A 14541-nucleotide genomic window follows, 5' to 3' on the forward strand; every position below is an offset into this window, starting at 1 on the left:
TCCGAACAACCCCCTCCCCTCAAAAAGAAGCTCACAAAACACAACAGAACATCAATCCCCAAACACCCTCCCCTCGCACAACAAAACGGGAAAGGAACGCGCGGTTAGAATGCAACACAGAATATAAAAACCATAAGTCTGAAAAAGTCCACAGTCCATAAATGCAAAAGTCCAATATATAAACGCAGAACTATGATCCTACAATATCATCAACACTCATCGAAAGAGAGGGACATCACACGAAGCAAAGGCCTACCCGCCTGCCACAGCGAGCCACACAGCAGTTCACCACTCTCCTCATTCCAGAAATTCTTCTCATTGTTGTGAAGCAAGAACTAGAGGACTAGAGGGCATAGTGAAAAAGGATCTGGAGGGCATAGGTTAAAGGTGAAAGTGGAAAGATTTAATAGAACCTTGAGGATGTGATGTATATGGGATGAGCTGGTGAGGGCAGGTACAATAACAACTTTTAAAAGACAGTTGGACAGGTACAGTACATAGACAGGAAAGGTCTAGAATGTTTTGGGCCAAACAAGTTGATGTGGGCCATTTGGACCAAAGGGCCTGTTTCCATGCTGCAAGACTACATAATTTATCCAAACTTCAGGGAGGGGGTGCAAAACCACTGGACCTGCAGGCACTTATTCATAAAACTTTAAACGCATGGTACAGCTTGCTAATATGATGAACAAATCATATGATATAGCTGGCTCTTGAATTTCTCCCTTTTCACCTTAAAGCTATATCCTCTAAATTTAGACATAGCCCACCCTAGGAAAAGGTCTCTATCAACCTAAAGGTACTGTGCAAAAGTCTTAGGCACATACATATGGCTAGGGTGCCTACGATTTTTTGCACAGTGTTATCGTAATTTTATGTACAGCACTCTACTGCTGCCACTGCAAAAACAAAATTTCATGATATATGTGCGTGATGATAAACGTGATTCTGATATGGGCCTCTATTGTGGACTGAGTGGGAAAGGGGCAGGGAGAGGGGAATCATGGTTGGGAAAAGGGGAAGGGAGAGGGCAGGGAGCAGGAAGCACCAGAGAAACATTCTGTAATGATCAATAAACCAATTGTTTGGAATCAAATGACCTTGCCTGGTGTCTCAGGGCAGGATGTGCCTGCATCTGCAGCACCCTCCAAACTCTGGCGCTCGTTCTCTGCTGACTGTACCACACCCCTCCCACAGTTCTCCATCGCCACCGTTCCCAACATTCTATGCTCCCACCAAGTTTACGAACTCGCTCTCTGCTCTACATTGACAAATACAGTACAGTGCAAAACTCTTCAGCATCCTAGCTATATATATGTGCCTAAGACTTTTGCACAGTGCTGTATCTATATCCCCGTAATTTTATAAATTCTATAAGGTCACCCCTCAGCCTCCTCCATTACAGTGAGAACCAATCCTGTCTATTCAATCTCCCTTTATAACTATAGACAGAAGAGACCCTGATGAAGTGTCTCAGCCTGAAACGTTGACTGTTGATTCCCATCCATAGATACTGCCTGACCTGCTGAGCTCCTCCAGCACATTGTGTGTGCTCCCTTTATAACTACAGCCTTCCATTCTGGGCCATGTCCTTCTGATTCTCTCCTGGTCGCCTTCGCATGCTACTATGTTCTTCTTGTCACATGACGACTGGAACTGCACTCTACTCTCCAGCTACAGCTGTGACATGAGATCCCTACTCTTCTACTCAGCTGGTAAAAGGACGGATGGTGGGGAAGGGAGGGTAATTACCCTCATCATTGAGCCCTGGGTGGGGGCTGTTGGAGGAATGATTGCACTGAGCCCTTGATGGGACCTGGACGTTGTAATGGCTACCTGGACACAATGAACACAGAGGGTAACATAGGAGAGTTTATACAACAAGAAGTAAGAACAGGAGTTGACCATTTTCCACTTCAATGGATGTTTGGCCACTTACTAAGCATGGTTGATCTGGTTATTCCCCACAACTCTATTTTCCCTGCTCTCCTCTCTCTGTTACCATCAGGAAAGAAGGTACAAGAGCCTCAGGTCTGACACCATCAGGTTCAGGAACAGATATCACCCCTCAATCAACAGGCAGGTGACCCAGAGGGGATAACTTCATTCAACTTCACTCACCCAACACTGTCAGGAAATTTGTCAACTTTGCGGCAGCAATACAATGCAATACATAATAATAGAGAGAAAAAAACTGTGAATTACAGAGCGTATATATATAAAATAGAGATTAAGAAGTCGTGAGGTAAAGTTCATGGATTCAATGTCCATTCAGAAATCTGATGTCAGAGGGGAAGAAGCTGTTCCTAAATCATTGAACATGTGTACCTCCTTCCTGGTGGTAACAACGAGAAAAGGGCATGACCTGGGTGATGTGTCCTCAATGATGGGCGCTGCCTTTTTCAGGCATTGCTCCTTGAAGATATCCTGGATACTATTGGATTTCTTTGTCACCATCTAGCTGTGTAATGTTGTTCTGTTTGGTGGAGGAGAGGACTGGGAAGGGGTTCCTATGCTACTGCATTCTATTTGCATCCCTGCTCATCAGTGAACCTTGGCCTGATGACAAGAGGTTCTAACAGGTTTTGCATTGTCAGAAACAGGACGAGCAACTTCCATTCTGTGACCGGTTCCTAACGTTCTTTCTGCCTCTGTTTACTGCACAGCTACCCAGAGCTGTCAAATGTTTCATTATCAGAGAGTTTTCTCAGTTTGTCAATTAAATGATGATGTCCAAGTGTTGGCCATAGGAGCAGCCTTCTCCCGATTCCTGAAATTTGTGAACCACATTGTATGGTTGGGAGCTTAGGCTCCGGGCCGAGAGCGTATCGAAGCACGAGGGCCCGGGTCCGATGCAAAGGAACAACCTGAGGTTTGGACAACTTAAGCACCAGGCCCATTTCAAAAGGTCAGGGAGTCGGGACCAGAGGCGAGGGACAGGCCAGTTCAGCCCACCACTTAGCAACGTTGACTCGGCTCTGCGCTGAACTGAGGCTGTGGTCTGCTCCTGAATTGGCAGCAGTGAAGGCTGGCTTCGCGTCCACAGACTCTCTTTCATGAACTTCAGTTCTGAATGCTATTTGTTTACTTTTATTGTTTGCAAAATTTGTTTCTTTCCCTCTCTACACATTGGGCATTTGATTGTCTTCTTTTTTTAATGGGTTCTATTGGGTTTCATTGTTTTGTGGGTGCCGAGACAAAGATGAATCTCAAGGTTGTATAAAGTATATATACTTTGATAATAACTGTACTTTGAATTTTGATATCCAAGTTAACCATCAGTTCACACTCCAGGCAGTTCCCCCCATCAATTGCTCTCCCCAAAAACATCTTCAAAATCCATATATCATGAAGGAAAGACAATGTGAGGGTCAGTCACGAGTGGTTGGGTAGGCGTGAGGGAAGGAGAGGGGAACATGGAGCAGAGGGTAGAGACAACGAGGCTTCCCACTGGAAATGAAACTGTAAATAGAATCAGAATCAGAATCAGTTTATTGCCAGATATGATTGTGGTTTGGTGCCAAGTATAAAACACAAGACAATACTGTAACAGACACCACAAAAGTAACCAACAGTTTACAAGACAATAGTGCAAACAGCCATGAGCAATCAATAATTAGCAGAATGGTCACGTGTGCAAGTGTCAATAATCAAACTTAAATAAATGTGAACCTACAAACAGACTCAATAATTATCAACAGAACAAGGACAGCAAGAAAGACTATTTAATGGATGTTGTGCAGGGATATCTAGGGTATTACAGCTGAGTGAGTTCTGTAGAGAATCAGGAAAGAAGCTTCAGAGGTGACATGTAGTCCTGGTGGTGATGGGTTGCAGTGTCTCCCTGGTGGCGATTTGGTGAATAGGTGACTGCTACGGTGGGTGGAGTTAGCAGAAACTTTTTCAGCTCCTTTCTTAGCTCTAGAGATGAGCAAGTCTTTTAAAGTCAGTAGCTGACAGCCAGTGATCTGAACTGTACGGACCCCTCACTGCAACCCACACTTGGAGAGGGAGGAAGTGGTGGGAAACCAAACAGTGTTAAAAGTGATCACTACACTCTCAATGGCGGCAGAGTCAAAATTCGCCCTGAGGTGTCAAATTTCCCAAACTGATGTAGAAAGAACAAACTCTGCTGGGCTTTCCTAGTGATGAGATAATTTGCTTTCACACATCAATGGTCATCTCCAGGAATTTGAATTACCCGACCACAGACACAGTCTGACATTTAATTTCGGGGGTGAGGGGGTGGAGGCAGGTAGGAGGTTGTCGGCAGAATGCGTTCATTTCTGGCCTCGTCTGCTCTAGGGAAATCCACACTGACTCATTAGACAGATCTTGGGCTAAAATTACCTCTGGGCTCTGCTGGTTGCACACTGAAAATTTCAAAGGTGTCCCTCTCAAAGTTAAAGCACGCTGCCCCCACAAAATGCGGCAGAGCTATAAATATGAGACATAAACATGACCTTGTTTATTTATTTCCCCTTTTTTTCTCTCTCTTTTTTTCTCCCTCTGTCCCTCTCACTTTAACTCCTTGCCCGTCCTCTGGGCTCCCCTCCCCCTTTCTTTCTCCCCAGGCTTCCTGTCCCATGATCCTCTCCCTTCTCCAGCCTGGTATCTCTTTTGCCAATCACTTTCCAGCTCTTAGATCCACCCCTCCCCTCCTGTCTTCTCTTATCATTTCGGATCTCCCCCTCCCCCTTCCACTTTCAAATCTCTTACTATCTCTTCTTTCAGTTAGTCCTGACGAAGGGTTTCGGCCCGAAACGTCGACTGTGCCTCTTCCTAGAGATGCTGCCTGGCCTGCTGCATTCACCAGCAACTTTGATGTGTGTTGCTTGAATTTCCAGCGTCTGCAGAATTCCTCGTGTTTACCATTTTAAAACTGTCCTGTTTCTTTCAACTACAGAAATTTGAGATTCAAGGTGAGTCTATTCCTATTCAGCATGGAGGATAATCTGGGTTGAAAGTTCTAGTCCGTCTATGACCAATGTGATGGAAATTCCTGGAAATTTCTCCTAGTTAGTATTGGGAACGCCTAGGTCTGAGTCGACATGGTGGTAGTAGTAGTAGTATTAGGAAGGGCCCCAAGTGATTGGAGACCCAGTGGGCAAGAACCCACGTGCAAATCCATCTCATCAGTGAATTACATTGAAAGTCCAGGTTCGTCATGCTGCAGGACTGTTAGTGTAGAGAATGAAAATAGTTCATAGACAGAAAAGACATTGAACAATACAGCACAGTACAGTCCCTTCAGCCCACAATGTTGTGCCAACTTTCTATCCTACTCCAAGATCAATCTAATGCTTCTGTCCTGCATTGCCCTTCATTTTTATTTCATCCACAGTCTCTTAAATGACCATGGCTGGTTCCTATTTTGCCTTGATCACCATCTTTGGCAGCATGTTCCATGCACACACCACTTCCTGTGTAAAAATAAACTTACCTCTGACTTTTGCCCCTATTCTTTTCTCCAACCACATTAAAATTATGTCCACCTTGGGAAAAAAATTCTACCCTATCAATGCCTCATATCATCTTATGCACCACTGTCAAGTCACCTCTCACCCTCCTTTGCTCCAAAGAGAAAAGTTCTAACTGGCTCAACCTTTCTTCATAAGATATACTCGCTAATACAGGCAGCATCTTGGTAAATCTCCTCTGCACACTCTCTAAAGCTTTCACGTTCCTCCTTGAAGGAGGTAACCAGAACTGAACACAATACTCCAGCTGCGGTCTAACCAGAATTTTATAGAGCTGCAACATTACCTCGTGTTCCTTGAGCTCATTCCCTCAACTAATAAAGGCCAGCACACCATCTACCTTCTTAACCATTCTAGCACTGCAACTTTGAGGGACTTATGGACATAGACCCCAGGATCCCTTTGTTCCTCCACAGTGGTAAGAATCCTGCCATTCACCCTCTAGCTTGATGTTCCACTTTTCCGGACTAAACTCCATCTGCCACTTCTCAGCCCAATTCTGCATTCTGTTGATATCCTGTTGTAACCAACAAGCTTCCACATTATCCATACTACTACCAACCTTTATGGCATCTGTGAGAGGGAAGAGAGCTCCTATAAATTTGTAAACTTTATGAATCAATGTCTGCTCAGATATTTTCGGACAGACCAGCCGATGGGCCTCCCAAGTACGCCCTGTATATGAAGTCCAAGATAGCTGGGCCTTTGCTCCACCACTTCCAGCATCACAGAGAACATAAGGAAGTGAAATGCTGAGAGGATCTTAGAGGAGAGGGCTCGGTGAAGGTTTCTGAAGGGTGGAAAGACAGATGGGATTCTGCTGGGTGCCTACACTGTGCAGTACCCAGCTGGGAAGCTTTTGACAAGGCCATCCAGAAAGACCCTTATCTAAGCCTTGTTTTATGGAGTGTGCAATCTCTTTAAAGAGGTTAGTCAACAACTTAAATGACAATCAATGGGTTGACCAGCCCTGGTGTGCTAGTTTCTATTGCTTTACAGAGGTGAAACCAAATAGGAAAGCAGGATTTCAGTCCAAGACCCCAACTTGGAGACCCTTTATTCTAAGTCCCTGAAGTCATGATCTTCTTTTTGTCCAAAATGTACTAGAGGCATCGTATTCAGAAAATGTCATTATGTTACAGGAGCTAATGTTCCTACTTTGGACATATTTGATGAGACAATATAGAGGGAGTTTAACATCTAACCTGTCTCTTTATTTAACAATAAAAGAAGCAACTATAAATTGAAGTTTTATAAAGTGAATAATAAAGTGAATTTATTATCAAAATACATTCAGTTTATGTCACCATATACAACCCTGAGATTCATCTTCTTTCGGGAACACATTAGAGTCAATGAAAGGCCCCACACAACAGGACAGACAGCAACCAATATGCAAATGATGCAAACTATGCAAATATAAAGGAAAGGAAAAATAATAATAACCAAATATGGAATAAATATCAAGAACATGAGATAGAGTGAGTGAGTATTTATCCCCTATGGTGTGGAACGGTCTTGAAGTACCTCCTTGTTAGCCGAGGACACCATGTGTTCTTTAGGCATGGACGTAGAACCCTGAACTTTGCTAGGCAGTCAGACTGTGCAGAACCATGTGCTGCCTTTCTCCAGGCCCTGCGGACAGCAGTCATAGACAGCCCTAGGAGCAGGTTTACTACGGCATTCTCCTCCCTCCCTGTCTCCCCATCCATACAAGAGACCAAAGATGAAGAGGGTGTTCCATTTTACTTCATGGAAGTGACACACACAAAATGCTGGAGGAACTCAGCAGGCCAGGCAGCATCTATGGAAAAGAGTAGTCTGTTGACCACTCGTTAACAGAACTAGGTTAGGAAACTCACTACACAGCTCGTAGTTAATCAAAGCTCACACTTCATTGTCTCTGCACAAACAACAATGTAACTATGTTGACTCCAGGCCAACAACTTAGAACATAAATTGTACTGTTCCCTCTGTGCCAATACTCACTCAGACCACTAGCCCAATTTATAACACTGAAACAAGGGATCTCCACTGGCCAGATAATTGACGCTTTCTTCTCCCAGCCCCTGGCGTGGAGGTTCTTCCTTGCGATGGTGATTCTCTTGAGAGTTATCACTGACAGCACACTCCAAGAGTCCAGTTTTATACTCGTTCCTTACGAAATCAAATATTGCATTCCAGTGTCTTTAGCTGTAAATCATCTGATTGACCTTTAAAACCTTTTTTATTGGCTCTGCTCCAGGGCAGCATCCATTTATTGCCATCTTCCCAGCAAGTGACAGTCGATAATTTATGGCTCTTCGCTCTCTTCAGTAACCAGCTCGAAACATTCCAGGCAGGCATCAACCCTAACAAAGAACACCTCACAAATAAATTATTTGGAAATGATCTCCAGTCCAGCAGATTACTTGAAACATTATTGTGTCGACTTTAAAACACTGAAAGCAAAGCAACTTCATCTCACAAAATGGAGGGCGTAAACAGTTCCACAAAATGGCAGCCTCCATCTCCATGCACATGGCAGGAACAAAGACAATTGATCTGTTTGCTTCCACTGTCCTTGACCCGTTCAAGCTCAACATTTTCTTCCATATTTTAAATCCAAAATGGCCAACACAGTCAACATTTCGGGCCAAGACTCCGCCCAAAATGTCAACTATACTCTTTTCCATAGATGCTGCCTGGCCTGCTGAGTTCCTGCAGCATTTTGTGTGTATTATTTGGATTTCCAGCATCTGCAGATTTTCTCTTGGTTACTTTTCATGGAAGTCTTTGACAAGACAGGGATGAGGGGGGTTTATTGCATATTTGCTGAGCTTGGCAATTAGCTTGTATACGTTTGATCACCAGTCGAGGTGACATCCTCAGTGGGCAGTTGTTGGTGTTTCTCTCTGGGAGTACTCACGTTTATATCGGCCCCGATTTGCTTGCCTCAGTCCTGATTGGCTACCTCTTCTGTTGATGTTTGACACATTGAAATAGATGCCATCTACGAACCCCTAAGAGCTAAAGAAATGTGAGCCAATAGAATTCAAAGATCAACTGAAACGGATAGCCATTCAGGACTGAGGCAAGCACATGGGGCCAATATAAATGCGAGAATTCCCAGAGGGAAACACCAACAACTGTGCACTGAGGATGTCACCTTGACTGTTAGTAAAACATCTGCAAACGAATTGCCTAGCTCGGCAAACATTGCAACATCAAACGCCTCGACAGCCTGTTGTCAGGGCCTGGCCAGGCCCAGAGGCAGACCAATGTGGGCACTCTTGTACTACAGAACTAGTTCCTGTGGAGGGTTTTAGGACCTGGGTCCAATGAGCGATTCTGGTTGAGCAAGGGTCAGCTCGGCTGGGATTGTCCCACACTCAACAAATCTCCCAACACTCGTTGCAATGGATGTCCAGAGGCTTTGGCCACAAGCCTCCCCCACCCTTCATTTACCTGCTCAGGCAGCCAGAGCACTTTCCCCATTCAGCAAGAGTGCACCCTGACTGGAGGTGACCATGTCCCACACACAGGTCCCAGTAAGACAGGTAATCCCCGCAGAACAGTGGGCCAATGCTTGCCACTGGGAGCTGCATGTCATTCTGAAGGCAGTACTCAGACAGGCCACACCATGTGACAGGTACCTCTCCAAAGGATCATCATTTGGGTTCAGATGCATACTAGTATCTAGTAAGGTGGGAAGAGAAGATAGCAGCGCGATGCAGCACGCGCAGCTCTCCAGTGAAATGATATCGTCTCTGTTAAATAGGGGCTGTGGACAATTCTGATTTGATGGATACAGATGTGAAAGCACAGAGGAACATCTGGAGAAATTTCTGAAATGCCGGTTTGCTGCCGCTGTTACTGTGCAATCGAGAATCTTCCGGAGGGAAGGCCCCAAAATCCCCGGCTTTGCCTGCTGCTGGCGACCGAGGAGGAGGTCGAAGCATTCGGATAGAGATGGTGCTCGGTACTCGGTGTTGGAGAGCTGATCGGAGGCTCAAAGTTTTCGGACGACTCAGAGTCGGACTGTTGTCGGGCATGTCAGGGAGAGTTTTCTTCCTCCTCCCGTCTGCGTGAGATGTGGGACAATTGAGAGACTTTGAACTTTACAGTGCCATGGCCTGTTCTTCATCAGATTATGGTATTGTTGCACTGCTGTAACTATATGTTATAATTATGTGGGTTTTGTTAGTTTTTCAGTCTTGGTCTGTCTTGTGTTTCTGTGATATCACACCGGAGGAATATTGTATCATTTCTTAATGCATGCATTACTAAATGACAAAAAAAGAGGACTGCGTGTCCTCATAATCTAAAATCTAATCTAATCTAATCTAGTATCTGACAGCCTTCCTCAATCCGGAGACTCAGAACCTGCTGTGGGAGTGTTTGACAGGACAGTGATGAGGGAGTCAGAGCCTTATTGAGTATGCTCTGCTAGTATTTGACAGGATAGTGTGAAGGGAGCTTTACTCTGTCTCCAGGGAGTCGAGACCCTATGTCAGATTCCTTCTGTCTGTCTGCACTGGTGCTGACAGACCCAGCCGTTTTTAGCATTTTCTGCTCTGTTAAGGTTTTCTTCTTTTTTTCTTTGTTTCTGATTCTGGTTACACAAATTAACAGTCCAAAGATCCCCCATTCAGATCCTTTCTATTACAGTTACTCAAAACAACAGAACTTCAGAAAGGGCACACTGACCATTACACAACATGGACATGAGGTGTGAGGTCAGTATGGGGGAATGAACATTACACCTGCAAAAAATCCTCTTCATTCACCCCAATCATTGCTAGTCAGAGACTTGCACACCACACTAAGTAGTAGTAGCAGTAGTAATAGTCATACTTTATTGATCCCGGGGGAAATTGGTTTTCGTTACAGTTGCACCATAAATAATAAATAGTAATAAAACCATAAATAGTTAAATAGTAACATGTAAATTATGCCAGTAAATTATGAAATAAGTCCAGGACCAGCCTATTGGCTCAGGGTGTCTGACCCTCCAAGGGAGGAGTTGTAAAGTTTGATGGCTACAGGCCGGAATGACTTCCTATGACGCTCTGTGCTGCATCTCGGTGGAATGAGTCTCTGGCTGAATGTACTCCTGTGCCCAACCAGTACATTATGTAGTGGATGGGAGATATTATCCAAGATGGCATGCAACTTAGACAGCATCCTCTTTTCAGACACCACCGTCAGAGAGTCCAGTTCCATTCCCACAACATCATTGGCCTTACGGATGAGTTTGTTGATTCTGTTGGTGTCTGCTACCCTCAGCCTGCTGCCCCAGCACACAACAGCAAACATGATGGCACTGGCCACCACAGACTCGTAGAACATCCTCAGCATCGTCCGGCAGATGTTAAAGGACCTCAGTTTCCTCAGGAAATAGAGACGGCTCTGACCCTTCTTGTAGACAGCCTCAGTGTTCTTTGACCAGTCCAGTTTATTGTCAATTCGTATCCCCAGGTATTTGTAATCCTCCACCATGTCCACACTGACCCCCATAAGACAATAAGATATAGGAGCAGAATTAGACAATTTGGCCCATCGAGTCTGCTCCGCCATTTCATCATGTCTGATCCATTTCCCTCTCAGCCCCAATCTCCTGCCTTCTCCCTTCGTGCCTTGGCTAATCAAGAATCTATCAACCTCCTCCTTAAATATATGTAAAGACTTGCCCTCCAGAGCTGCCTATGGCAACGCATTTCACAGATTCAACACTCTCAGGCTAAAGAAATCACTCCTCATCTCCATTATAAAAGGACACCCCTCTGAGGCTGTGTCCTTTGGTCTTAGACTCCCCTCCATAGGAAACACCCTCTCCACATCCACTCTGTCAAGGCCTTGCAACATTCAGCAGGTTTCAATGAGATCTCCCCTCATACTTCTGAATTCCAGGGAGTGGAGGCCCAGAGCCATCAAACACTCCTCATTTGAGGGGCAGGCTGCCCCTTTAAAAGTAAGCATGGATGACCAAGAGAGAGAGAAAACAAGGAGGTTGGAGGAATTAGGCGAGGCAGAACCACTTATTGGTCTACTCTGTGATGGGAAGCTGCACAGACAGGCCTGGGAACAGGAGGGATATTGTTCACCCTATAAATTAATAATGTCTAAGAAAATGGAATGAGATACTCCAATTAATTCTGAGAAATGTTATTGATAGTTGGGTAATTCAAATAAATAAACAGAAGTTGTATATTCATGTAATGTCACACCAATGTTGTATCTTGAAAACATGATTTAAATATAAACATTTAAACTCCAGTCTGGAATGGAAATAGATTCTCAATGTTCAAAATATTCCATAGCGGTGTACCCCACCATCATATTCATATAGAACAGGAAAAGGCCATTCAGCCCAACTTGTCCATGCTGGCAAAGATGCACATCTAATCTAGCAACACACACAAAAAATGCTGGTGAACGCAGCAGGCCAGGCAGCATCTATAGGAAGAGGTACAGTCGACGTTTCGGGCTGGGACCCTTCATCAGGACTGAGTCCCATTTGTTCAAGGCTAACCCATCACTAAACATTCCTGAACTAAGTCCCTCTCCAAGGGTCTTTAAATGTTGTTAATTTACCTGCCCTGTCCACCTCCACTGGAAGCTCATTCCAAATACGCACTACCCTCTGTGTAATAGCGAAACTGTAGAGTAGTGGTTAGCACAACGCTTTACAGTATCAGCTACCCATGTTCAGGTCCTGCCGTTGTCTGTAAGCAGTTTGTACATTCTCCCTGTGAAGGCGTGGGTTTCCTCCAGGTGCTCCGGTTGCCTCTCACAGTCCAAAGACATATGAGCTAGTAAGTTAATTGTCCATCATTGAGCCGGAAGGGTCTGTTACCATGCTGTATCTCCAAAAAAAATCTCTATAATTAAATAAAATAATAATTCTCCTACACTCTGAGGAATAATGTCCAAGCCTACCCAATCTCTCCCTATGAGAAAAGCAATGTCATGATCATCGTTGGGGATTTTAACATGAAAGTGGATTGGGAAAACCAGGTCAGTACTGGACTTCAAGCGCTGGCTGGTGGCGTAGTGGCATCAGCGCCGGACTTCAGAGCGAAGGCTCCCGAGTTCGAATCCAGCCAGCTCCCTTGCGCACTTTCCACCTCCGCTGGGTTGAGCATCGAGCTAGCAACTCGGTCTCATAAAAATAGGAAAGCCTGCTAAAAAAAACGCCATCATGACGACGTCCCGATGACTCCACTCAGAGTAAAGGGCCTTCTTCTCCTTCTTTCTTCTACTAGACTTCAAGGGAGAGATTTTGTAGAACATCTAAGGGATGGCTTTTTAGAACAGCTTGTTGTTGTGTCCATTAGGGAATGGGCTGTGCTGGACTGGGTGCTGTGCAATGATCCGGAGGTGATAAGAGAGCTTAAGGTTAAGGAACCCTTGGGGAACAGTGGTCAAGTTCCCATTGAAATTTGAGAGGGAAAAAATAAAATCCAATATGTCGGTATTTCAGTGGAATATAGGAAATTACAATGGCATGAGAGAGGAACTGGCCAAAGTTGACTGGAAAGGGACAATTGTAGGAGGGACAGCAGAGCAGCAATGGCTGGAGTTTCTGCAAAAAATAAAGGAAGTGTAAGACAGATATATTCCAACTAAGAAGAAATTTTCAAAGGGAAGAAGGACACTACCGTGGCTGACAAGTGAAGTCAGAGCCAAAGTAAAAGCAAAAGAGAGAGCATACAAGGAAGCCAGAGCAAGTGGGAAGATAGAGGATTGGGAAACTTTTAAAAACTTGCAGAAGGAAACTAAGAAGGTCATTCAGAAGAGAACGATGAATTATGAGAGGAAGCTGGCGACTAATATCAAAGAAGATACTAAAAGCTTTCTTAAGTATATAAAGGATAAAAGAGAGTCAAGGGTAGATATAGGGCCAATACAAAATGACACTGGAGATATTGTAATGAGAGATGCAGAGGAACTGAATGCACATTTTACTTCAGTCTTCACAGTGGAAGACATCTGCAGTATACCAGACATTCAAGAGTGTCAGGGAAGTGAAGTTTGTGCAGTGAAAATTACAACTGAGAAGGTACTCAGGAAGCTTTATGGTTTGACAGTGGATAAGTCTCCTGGACCTGACGGAATGCACCCTTAGGTTCTGAAGGAAGTAGCTGGAGAGATTGCGGAGGCATTAACAATGATCTTTCAAGAATTGATAGATTCTGGCATTGTACCGAATGACTGGAAAATTACAAATGTCACCCGCTGTTTAAGCAGAAAGGAAACTATAGACCTGTTAGCCTGACATCAGTGGTTGGGAAGTTGTTGGAATCGATTGTTAGGGATGAGATTATGGAATACCTGGAGGCACATGACAAGATAGGCCAAAGCCAGCATGGTTGCCTGAAAGGAAAATCCTGCCTGACAAAGCAACTGCAGTTCTTTGAGGAAATTACAAGCAGGGTAGACAAAGGAGATGCAGTAGACGAGGTGTACTTGGATTTTCAGAAGGCCTTTGACAAGGTGGCGCACATGAGGCTGCTTAGCAAGATAAGAGCAGGGAAGTTACTAACGTAGGTGGAGCATTGGTTGGTCGGCAGAAAACAGAGAGTGGGAATAAAGGGATCCTATTCTGGCTGGCTGCCAATTACCAGTGGAGTACCACAGGGGGCATTGTTGGGACCACTGCTTTTTACGATGTATGTCAATGATTTGGACTACGGTATTAATGGATTTGTGGCTAAATTTGCCGATGATACAACGATAGGTGGAGGAGCGGGTAATGTTGAGGAAACAGAGAGCCTGCAGAGAGACTTAGATACTTTAGGGGAATGGGCAAAGAAGTAGCAAATGAAATACAATGTTGGAAAGTGTATATTTATGCACTTTGGTGGAAGAAGTAAACAGGCAGACTATTATTTAGATGGGGAGAAAATTCAAAATGCAGAGATGCAAACAGATGGGAGTCCTTGTGCAAGATACCCTAAAAGTTTACCTCCAGGTTGAGTCAGTTGTGAAGAAGCCGAATGTAATGTTGACATTCATTTCTAGAGGTATAGAATATAAGAGCAGGGATGTGATGTTGAGGCTCTATAAGGCACTTGTG

At 44.4% G+C, this 14541-nt stretch overlaps 1 long non-coding RNA gene across 1 annotated transcript in view; it reads right to left on the minus strand.

Annotated features, from left to right (window-relative positions):
• The window catches only part of LOC134339456 (uncharacterized), a 58326-nt gene extending 50739 nt beyond the window's left edge, over positions 1-7587 (minus strand). Inside the window, exon 1 of the long non-coding RNA XR_010016403.1 lies at positions 7470-7587. This is a non-coding gene — a long non-coding RNA (uncharacterized LOC134339456). The remainder of the gene's footprint in view (positions 1-7469) is intronic.
• Between the last annotated feature and the right edge of the window lie 6954 nt (positions 7588-14541).

Source organism: Mobula hypostoma, chromosome 29, assembly GCF_963921235.1.
Source record: "Mobula hypostoma chromosome 29, sMobHyp1.1, whole genome shotgun sequence".
Classification (NCBI taxonomy): Eukaryota; Metazoa; Chordata; class Chondrichthyes; order Myliobatiformes; family Myliobatidae; genus Mobula; species Mobula hypostoma.